Source organism: Dipodomys spectabilis, unplaced genomic scaffold (assembly GCF_019054845.1).
Source record: "Dipodomys spectabilis isolate Male_0828 unplaced genomic scaffold, ASM1905484v1 ptg000055l, whole genome shotgun sequence".
Lineage (NCBI taxonomy): Eukaryota > Metazoa > Chordata > Mammalia > Rodentia > Heteromyidae > Dipodomys > Dipodomys spectabilis.
This window is the reverse complement of record NW_024870732.1, coordinates 1,156,004-1,166,331: the sequence shown is the minus strand read 5'-3', so window position 1 is coordinate 1,166,331 and position 10,328 is coordinate 1,156,004. Positions and strand designations below refer to the sequence as shown.

Below are 10,328 nucleotides of genomic sequence, written 5' to 3'. Positions count from 1 at the left end.
ACACGGGATGGGCCTCCGGCCTGCACTCGAGGGGTAGGGGAGGGGCCTCTGTGCAGGTTCTGAGTGCTGGGGTTTGTTTCTGTTTGCGCTCTCCGGATCAACACCAGTTCCTTTCAGTTCTTCTGCTCTGGTGTTCTGTGGGCATCTCGTGTATCTCTGGGGTTCCTGCCATGGGGTAGAGTTGCTTTGGTGGCATGGAGCCTCTCTGCTCAAATGGAGAGTGAGGGGTAGGGGTGGGATGTTCGTGTAAGTTCCCTGCTCAGAGGTTTCTTCAGTCGTCATGATTAGCAGGTCTGACACTGGTACCTCAGGGGGCTTTGGTGCAGGTGATCTGCAAACAGCCCCCTGTGTCTCTGGGACACTGGCAGCTCCCACCAGGTGGGCTGGCCATGGCTTGGCACGCTGCTGTGAGGCCAATAGATGTTGGAGGAGGGGTGTTCATGCTTCTCTGTTGTGAAATTCTTCTGTTTAACTCTTTATTTTTTTGTTTTTCTGCCTCCTGTTTTTCAATGGATGTTGGTCTTTTTGTTGTTGTCGGTCTCTTGGGGAGATTAAACGTTGGAACTTGAATTCTCTTTTTGGTTGGGGAAAGATGTGGCATTCTGCTACTTCCCCATTGCCATCTTGGTCCCCCCTCGAGTTTTTGCTTTTTTTAATCAGAAATACTTTTAATTTATCTGTTGAAGAGAGTACTAAAGAAACTCAAGATATTTCTGGTGTTTATCTGAAAAATTATACTTTAAAATATTCTGTATTCTGTTTGTATAATATCCATAATCTATTTTATTCTTTCCTAGATATGACTTTGAATACTACATTGTTTTATAATATATAGGTTCATTAATAAATGTGTCCTTTCAGATTGCATTCCATACAGAAACAGTTTAAGATTCCTTTTTTACTAGGTGCTTATAGTATATTTCTTTGGAATAAAATGACAATGTTGTCGAATTTTAAAAGTTTTGTTAAGATTATGCTATGTAAAGGCCTTTCTAAGGTGAAGATTTAATACACTGATGTCAAACTAACTTATATATATGAATTACATGTATTGTTACACTTGTAATTTTGTAATCAACTTTTTAATAATTGTTTTCCATTTCTTGCATGTGAAGAATGAAAAATATGGCATAATTCACAGATTTTCATATCATCATGTGCAATTGCCATGTTTATCTCTGTATTGTTGTAATTTGGGTATATGTGCTGCTGAAGCATGTAATGTCTTATAAATTTAGATAGTTAATGATACAATATTTATAGAGGATTATATCCTTGGGTGCCTATTTGTAACAAGGAAACCTTGATGTTCCTAACAATGCTACTGATCTTATTTCCCTAAAATTCTGTGTATAATGGAAAATAATTATATTGTTCAGTCGATTGCTTACGTTTGCAATTTTTTGTCAATGACTATTTTAAATCTTTTTCATTTTAGATTTAATCATACTTTGAAGCATTTTAAGCTAGGTCCAAAGGGGATGGCTTTTTCAAGTATTTATTTATCCAACTGAGTTAGCTCTGTGGAGCTAATGGATTCAAAGTTAGCCTTACTTAAGAGCTCCTTCTAAACTTCTGCAGCTGAAATTTTCCCAAATGAGGTCTTATTTGCACAAATGTCTACCTGACACTTTACCCTTCTTCCATGTAGGATCAACCAGAATATCTTACCTTGACAGCATAAATTGTCTTACTTGAACAAAACAACTCTTAGTTACAAGGGATCCTAGAAAGTTGAACATTTCAGACAGAACTGCTCAGACTAGAAGGTTTTTATCAAAATATAATTGTTTATTATACCTACCATTTCAACAGCTGCTAAAGCCAAGAAGGTGAAAAAATTGTTCATATGCATGATTAACTAATTTCCTGGCCTGTCTACCTTCCAACCAGGCAGGAACTTACACTACTGCCTTTCTATCACCAAATATTTTCATAGCTCCAGGAGAAGCCCATATGTTTCTCCTTGTTATTAGGCCTTAAATTGGTAATGTTTCCTCTTGGCTCCAGTCTGTAAATCTACAAAAGTTAAAGGTTTAAGTCTAACTCTACCAAACACTGAGGTAGAGATAATGGAATAATACTTTAAAACAGAGTTGCTTTTGATCCTCTAACCACAACAGAACAATGCAAAACATGTGCCCCTTTTTATTATATTATCTATAATTATATATTTTATATTTATATGTGCTGAATTTATATTTCACACAGTGAAACTTACTAAAATCAATTGATAATTTGACAAATAAATTGATATTTATTTATTCCAATAAATAGAATTGAAATATAAATAATTAAGTTTAGAATATATATTAGAATATAAAAAGGATCAATGCAATGTCCTTGGTATAAACTTGTGAGACCTTCTAAGTTTTCGTGGTCTTCTGAATTCACATTGTTAAAAATCAATGTTGTTTTCCTCTAATCTATAAGAGATTTTACTCTGATGCTCTGTTTATTATTTTAACTCGCTGGTCCCAAAATGTTTTTGCCCACAATTCTGAAGCATTCCTACAGCTTACACTCCAATTGTGCTGATATGATATCTAAAAGACTTTATTCTTCTATAGACCCATTGGTCGTAGTATCTTATGGCTGAGTTCCCTGCATCATCAGATAACAGGGGCAAGACTTCTCACCTAGGCTTATGCAACATGCCAGCAGAAAGTAACTGAAAATCCATCCCAATTTTTCATTTCTTATAATATTTCAGGGCCCCATTTCCTTGAGACACAAGAATTGGCAGCAAGCAATTGTGTAATGGAAGGCAATTTAAAATGAAAGATGAGGTCACAGAATCGAGAGAAAGTACTGTATTTCAAACTCAATTTACAGATGACCAGCTCATATGAATGAACAAGATCAGAAAGTGTCACAAGATTATTTTTAATACCACTCCCCTAATGATTAATGTAATATTTCATCTAGCATAAGTGGGCCCAAAAAATAATTCCTGGAAGGACAGATCCGTGATTGATCTACCAAGGTCAGGAAAACTTGACTTAGAGGTCAAATGTAATTCAGCAAAACAGTAATTGAGAAGATTGTTTGTGCTTCAAAACACTGGTACTTTAGTACAACTTGGTTCTGTAATATAAAAATGTTGTCATTCTCAAACCAACCTACATTTAATCACCTGAAAGTGTATTCCTTTTCAAATAAACTTTTTGAAATCACACTTGACAAAATTACATTTGATAAGCAGATGACCCTTAGTGACATTACAAGTTTTTCAAGTATTAGGGAGCAAGTTACAATAGAGTTGATTTATTTACCCAGCACTAATGCCAAACAGGCTCAACCATTCATTAAAGTGTAGAAATAGTACCACGCATCATTTGTGTTGTTCAGTAGGTGCCTTTCAGAAATTTGTTAAATAGATCAACATCCCATATTTCAACCCCAAACGTTAGCTAATAAAGTAAATTTTATCACTTAATAAGGGACATTTTAAAAAGTCACAAATACTTGCCTTATCATATGTTGTTTTGTTTTCCCTCTGACTAACATAGTAAGAAATATGTCTTCAAGGCTTGAATATGGGTACTCATCTGAGATGTGACAAAATCTATCTTCTATTTCTATCATATTCCTCTATAGTAGTAAATGTTAGTTTTCTTCTTTTTCCAAAACTTATAGGTAGTAGAAAGTCTTATCCCATGTAAAATAAAATAATCACACACCATTGTACAAAGCCATTTATAGAAATTGGTAGTTAAGAATACATTCAAAACCGTTTTTAAACTTTCTTGTTGACTAAAGATTACTCTTCAAATGGATGATAATATAATCATGTCTAGGTGTTTCAAGTCTCCAGTCTTGCAAATTGTTACTGCAGATGAATTAATTATGGAAATATAAGTTGACATCAGTTCAAGTATATGCAGGACTGAAACTCCATGGAATGTATATAAACCTTTCAAAGTATTAACAGACAGTTTAACAGAATGACTGTCAGGAAGTTGAAACCAGAGAGGAATAATAGTAAAGACATAGAATGAATGAAAAATGGAACAAGGAGCAAGTACAATTAGAATACTCAATGTACACATTTGAGAAAAGAATTGGTAAATCAGAAATAAATCTTGGAGAAGGGGGTGGTTGAGAATGATAGAAGGAGTCACTGTGATCCAGGAGCAATGGATAATTAGGTGGACATATTTAATTGTAAGACACTGGCACAAACTTTGGAAATTCAGTTAAAAAACACAAAAACAAACAAAAACACAAAAAATCACAACCAAACAGCAATCTCTAGAGAGTATGAATATGAGCTCTCAAAAATTTTAAGCAGTTAATGGAGGAAGTCTTGGTAAAAGCAAACAAAACTGTTCCAAGAGGGCAGTTTGGCGTAGAGGAGGATTCTGAACAGATTTAAATAGATTATCTAAAGTTACAAATCACCTACATCTGCTGCAAATATTATCTTTCTTCTATGAGTTCTCTTTGTCTGAACTGGATACTCCAGTACTGAGCCACAACTGATAGCTTGTGAAGATGGAATGTAAGAAACAACCTGAAGAACCCATTACTCCACTATAGAAAAACAATACTCTATTTTTTCTCTCATCTCTCTTCACTACTTTTTATTCATAATTTTAGGTCAATTGATTTTGAATTACATTTTCCTTCTTTATTCTAGCAAAGTAATTGGTCAAATAATTCACTAAATATTATTTGCCATTTTTTGATTATGCTGTTTGATTGACTAAGCGAGTCCATTAAACTTTCCTCTTGCATTTGGTTGCCATGAAACAATATCTATGTCAATGAGGACAAATCTAATGCAAAATTTGTCTCCAGAAAACCAGTCCAAGAAACTGAGGCACAAATACTTGGCTATTTTTTTTCTTTTTTCTTTTACATCGAAAGTCTTCTTGTGTTTAAATTGCCCAGAAAAACGAGTACTCCATCACTTTTTGTTTCAATCAATTTTAACCTAAAGGATATCTTCTGCTAACAAGATGCTCAGAGGAAACCAAAAAATACTCCGTTTTTATCTTCTCTCTTAAGAATCTCCTTAGATACCATATCACGAACAGTGAAGTTATTCTTTGCAAAACTATTTCAGTATATTATTTTTCTCTTGTTCTTGCATTTGCTCACCAAGATGTATGGAGAAGAATCGAGTTAAATCACCCATACCTTGGAAGACAGGATGGTTACAAAAGAACAACGCTTCTGTGTCCTAGTTCTATGTCCTCCTCTTAGCTCTTTCCTGATTTCCAATTAATCACAGCTTCTTGGCTTGAAGTCTAGTGAAGCCTCAGCCACAGCTCCATCTTCATAGTTTCTCTTTTAAAGCTCTTTTAAGTTGCCTCATTTGGATGTGGAATTTATTTTCCTGTCTTCATTCAATCAGTTCTGCATTGTAGTGAGCCAAATAGGCTCTGTAAAATGACTTTAGGTAGCAAAAATATTAAGACAATTTATATTGGCCTCCCTCTACTGCTGAAGCCAATACACTTAGCTAGGGCTTCTAAGAACACTATTTTCCAAACTTTCCCATTTGCTAAATTCTTTTCTGAACCCAAAACGTTTTTGGGGGGTTAGGGGGTCAGGTCATGGGGCCTGAAACTCTGGGCCTGGGCACTGTCCCTCAGCTCTTCAGTTCAAGGCAAGCGCTCTACCACAGAGCCACCTTCCCAGTTCCTGAACCCAAAACTTTTGGCTTATGTAATTAGAGAATTCTTCACTATCTCATGTTAATAAGGATATTATATTTTGTGAGCTACTTAGAAATATGAAATCATTGGTTTGAAGTACCCAATCACATCTTTTTCTGTATTTTAGTGCTTCACGTGCAAAGACATCGTGGAAAGTATTACAAACAGAAAAGTGTAAACCCAATACCCTCTTTCATTGTAGAGGGCATTTTCTCCCTAAATATATTGACCCAAATTATCTTGTTTTTTTTTTTTTTTTGGGGGGGGGTCCGGTCCTGGGGCCTGAACTCTGGGCCTGGGTGCTGTCCCTCTGCTCTTCAGCTCAAGGTTAGCACTCTACCACTTGAGCAACAGCACCACTTCCAGCTTTTTCTTTTTGCTTATTTGGTGGTGACGAATCGAAACCAGGGCCTCAGACATGCAAGGCAAGATCTCCACCACTGAGCCACCTTCCCAGCCCGACCTGTTTGATAATTAAAGGTTGATCCACAAATTTTGATGTCTTATTTTTTTTTAAGAATTTCAATTTAAATTCCACTACAACCTTGTTTCACACAGTGAGAGTATATTTCCTGGGTAATGACAATTCTCAAGGGAACCTACAGGATTTATAGCAAGTTTTCTGAGGTTTGTTTGTTTAGTGGCAAAAAGAGCCATCTTTACCCACATTGCTTCCTCTCTACTAAGTCTCCATGGATTTCTTTGCATGAAAGCCTCTTTTCCCAGGCAATTTTAAATTTTCTTAATAGGCTAAGGTGATAAAAATTTTGAACAATTAAAATTTACCTGTCATAACTTTAAAACTCTTGAAATTCCTTTATCAGAATCGCGAATTCACCAATCCTAATACCACATTAACCATCAAAAAGTTAACATGTCATTTTCATGATTTAGTGTTCATGCAACTATTATTTTCCAGTGGCATTGTTATGTGTGTATATGACCATATAAGCTGATGCTGAGAAAAATGAACTCCAAGATATGGAAACAGATTTTTATTTGTGGTTTTTGTTTTTGATGTATTATATAATTGCTATTTTCTTTATGATTTCCCTATGGTTTCTCCCTGCTGTCTTTGATTTTGGTACCCTGTGTATTGTGTATACATTTACCTTAACTAGGGAAGGGAAGAGGAACAACAAAATGGTAAGAGAAAACAGAAAGGCAAACCACTGCAACAGCAATACTCACAAGACAATATGTTGGAAATGGACATTACAACTTGTGAGGGGTGAAAGGGGGAAGGAAAACTGTGAGAAAAATGAGGGAGAGGTAACAACTTTGAAAAATTATGCATTCACTACCTTACAATTACTGTAACCACACTGTACATCACTTTGATAATAAAATTTTAAAAATAAGCTGCATAAAATATAATTTCACTGTATTGGTATAGTAAATATTATTCTTTATGTAGTACCTTTTTAAAAATCAAAACTATTTGGCATTTTATTTGAATTAATTACCCTTTCTTTATCCGAGGGTCATCAGATTGAATGTTTTCCATCTAGACAGTATTTTCACAATATACTTGCCAATATTTTGAAAAAAGAATAAATTTAGTACTTTCTCATACTAAAACTGAAAAGAGATTAATTATATGGAAACCCTTAACTTTTAAAAGTTCTGGAAAGAACGCCACAATAAACTGAGCTGCATCATTTTTCCCCCCAGTGGTATTCTTGAGTTCAGAACACTTGCAAATATTATTTATATTTTACTTTTTAACTATCATAAATATTCAGGATGCTAAGATCGGAAAATTATGGTTCAAATCCAGCTCAGGCAGGAAGGTTTCTTAGATTCTTATCTCCAATAAACTTCTCAGAAAAAGCCAGACACAAGTGGCACTGAGGTTGAAGAGGTAGGGCAGGAGCACTGAGCATAAATAGGCTTAGGAACAGTGTCCACGCCCAGAGTTCAAACTTTAGGACAAGCCAATAAAACAAAAACAGAAATGAAAGCAAACTCCAAACCTAGCATTTTTCTCAATGTATAAAGAGGCACGTAATTAAGGAAATGGCTTCCTGTGTTGCATATAGGAGGAAGAAAGAAGATATCACACAATTACTCTCTTCACAGCATAATATACCACACCCTCAAAAAGGTGCTTTTTCCAAATTTATGAATTACTGTCATCCATTTGTTGACAACTCTGTCTAGATTATTCACATTGTCATGTTATACATGAACTGTTGGTATTATTTATTCAGTAAGTTCTAATTATAGCTCTCTTGAAAGTATATTCTAGTAAAATAGAATGCCAGTATCATTTGTGAATTTGTCAATTAAACCTTCTACTTAAAAAAGACTTTTGTAGTAGCCTATAAAATATGAAATTACAAACAAAACCAAAATATTCATTTTAAATCTCAATTCTAGTTTAGCAAGGTCTACAAAGTTCTATGTTAGACATACTTTGCTATTTCTCTAGGCTTAAGCTTTTGTAATCCTTCATCAGTTCTTTGGAATCTAACAGAATGATACTTACTTACTTTCGCAATATTTGGGGAGGGAATCATGAGCCATTTTGCATCTAGGAATGTTCTGTAATGAAGAGAGCATTTAAAACAAGTGAGGATTATATATGTGTTGCATTTCAATAGGAAACTTGACTTCTCAAAACATAGTGACAAAATTAGCCCGAAGTTCCAACTCTGTATTCCTTTCTTGTTCTTTGGATTGCTTCATTGAGACAAAAGTATACTGCCTGGTCTCCTGTCTTAGTCTCCAGGCTTGTACCACATTGCCCTGCAATAGTTTGTTGGTTTATTTAATTTAGATAAAGACTAGCAATTCTGAACTTCTCCTATGACCTTATCCACTAGACTGACTGCTCAGATTGTTTATGTACTATGTTCAAAGATGTTCTAACATTTGACACAGGATATGAACTTTTTCAGATGTACTTGAAGGGGTTTCTGATTCATTCATCCATGGATCCAATCCCATTAATAATGATTACTTGAATCTCTTACTGTCTCTGGTCCCTAGCTATGTAATATTCTCAACTTTTTAAAAGAAAGTTCACTTGAGGGCTTTCTAACACTAAAAATTATCACTTGATTGTAGTCTTACTCAAGACATATTTTCTATTGTTTTCTAACTTTTCTACATATTCTGAAAATTGTTTCATTTTGTATTTGTGTGTGCACATATAAGTTCCTCTCCGTGTATGTGTATGTTTGTATGTATTTATGCAAAAGCCTCAAGCTCTTATTCAGCAATCTTGCTCATGACTGGGATTCCAGGTTTGGCTGATTAATTATAGGTAGTGTCTCAAAGCCTGTTCTGCCAAGGCTGGATGCAAACTGAACTTCCCAGAATCCTTTACACCCTTAGGTTTTATTTTTCCAGGAGTATCAACTTTTAAGATACAAACATTTTTTGTGAGTGTAAAGCCTAACATGTAGCCCACATTTTTAACTCAAGAATTCATATAAAGTTAGATGAACATACATATTACATATCCTGAGTGTACACTGTTAGAAAGGTGATCGCAAGCCTAGTGGTGGTTGGATCTGAGGATTGGGATTCAAAGCCAGCCCAGGGAGGAAAGTCCTGGAGACTCTTTTCTCCAATAATTACCAGAAAACTGGAAGTGGCACTGTGGCTCAAGTGGTAGAGCAGTAGCCTTGAGCTGAATAGCAGAGGGACAGCACACAGTGCCAGAAGTGAATTGCCACGACCAACAACAGCAAAAAAGAATATAACAAAATGAAAGAAATTTAATGTGATCTTATCCACCAGTTTCATTGCTAGTATAATCCCTGTTCTCTCAATATGGACTCTTTTTTTCCAGTTAAGTCCATGATCATAAATCTGACTTGCATTAGAAACGGGATCATTCTTCCACACTACTTTTTACAAATTTACGTGATTAGCAAGCATGATTTAGAAAGGGAGTGGCCTCATGCTTCATGTTCCACTTAAGAGTAATGCTTTCTCTATATCACTCCCATAACTGTACATGCTGTACTTGATTTTATTGTTTCAATGTTGTCTTATTTGTAGAGTCTTCTCTATTGTATTGGACCCTTATACATAAACACAGAACTACTCTTTCTCCTTTTATTGCTATTGGGTCTCCTACTTTTAACCCATGTACACTTGAGAAATTAATGCACAGCACATACACTCACAAAAAATGATCTGAAAACCTTCTTCCCATTTAAAATTCGCCTTAATTTACAGAGCACTTAAGAAGTTTGGACTCAATATACTCATGGATAATGTATTTATAAGCAATTTAAATTTCACATTTTCTATTTACTAAGTCGTCTCTGAAACACGTGTTACCATATGTCCAAAGGTGTCCTTGTGCTATTTCAATGAAGCCAGAAAACATTAATTTTATCTGGAGCAGCATCATAGATTGTTACTGGAAGTAAGTGGAAGTAACTGTTACTGGAAGTGTAAACTGATCCCAGGAGAGGAATTGAACATAGAGGAATGACAAAGTTCAAGTTAACTTTTGTTTTTCTTTTTATTATACAAGAAAAGAATCCAAGGCTTGAAAGAAACTCTGTACCTCACTTTTTTGAGTGTGTCCTTTACTCATATAAAACTTGTCTATAAAATTCTTGTTGAGAGTATTACAAAAGGAAACAATATACCATTTGAAGGCCAGCATAGAATAAAGGATATAACTTCGTTTTACAA

At 35.0% G+C, this 10,328-nt stretch overlaps 1 pseudogene; it reads right to left on the bottom strand.

The window, feature by feature from the left end:
• Positions 1 to 1,119: 1,119 nt before the first annotated feature.
• On the bottom strand, positions 1,120 to 1,218 carry LOC122108301 (annotated as a pseudogene).
• Positions 1,219 to 10,328: the final 9,110 nt, after the last annotated feature.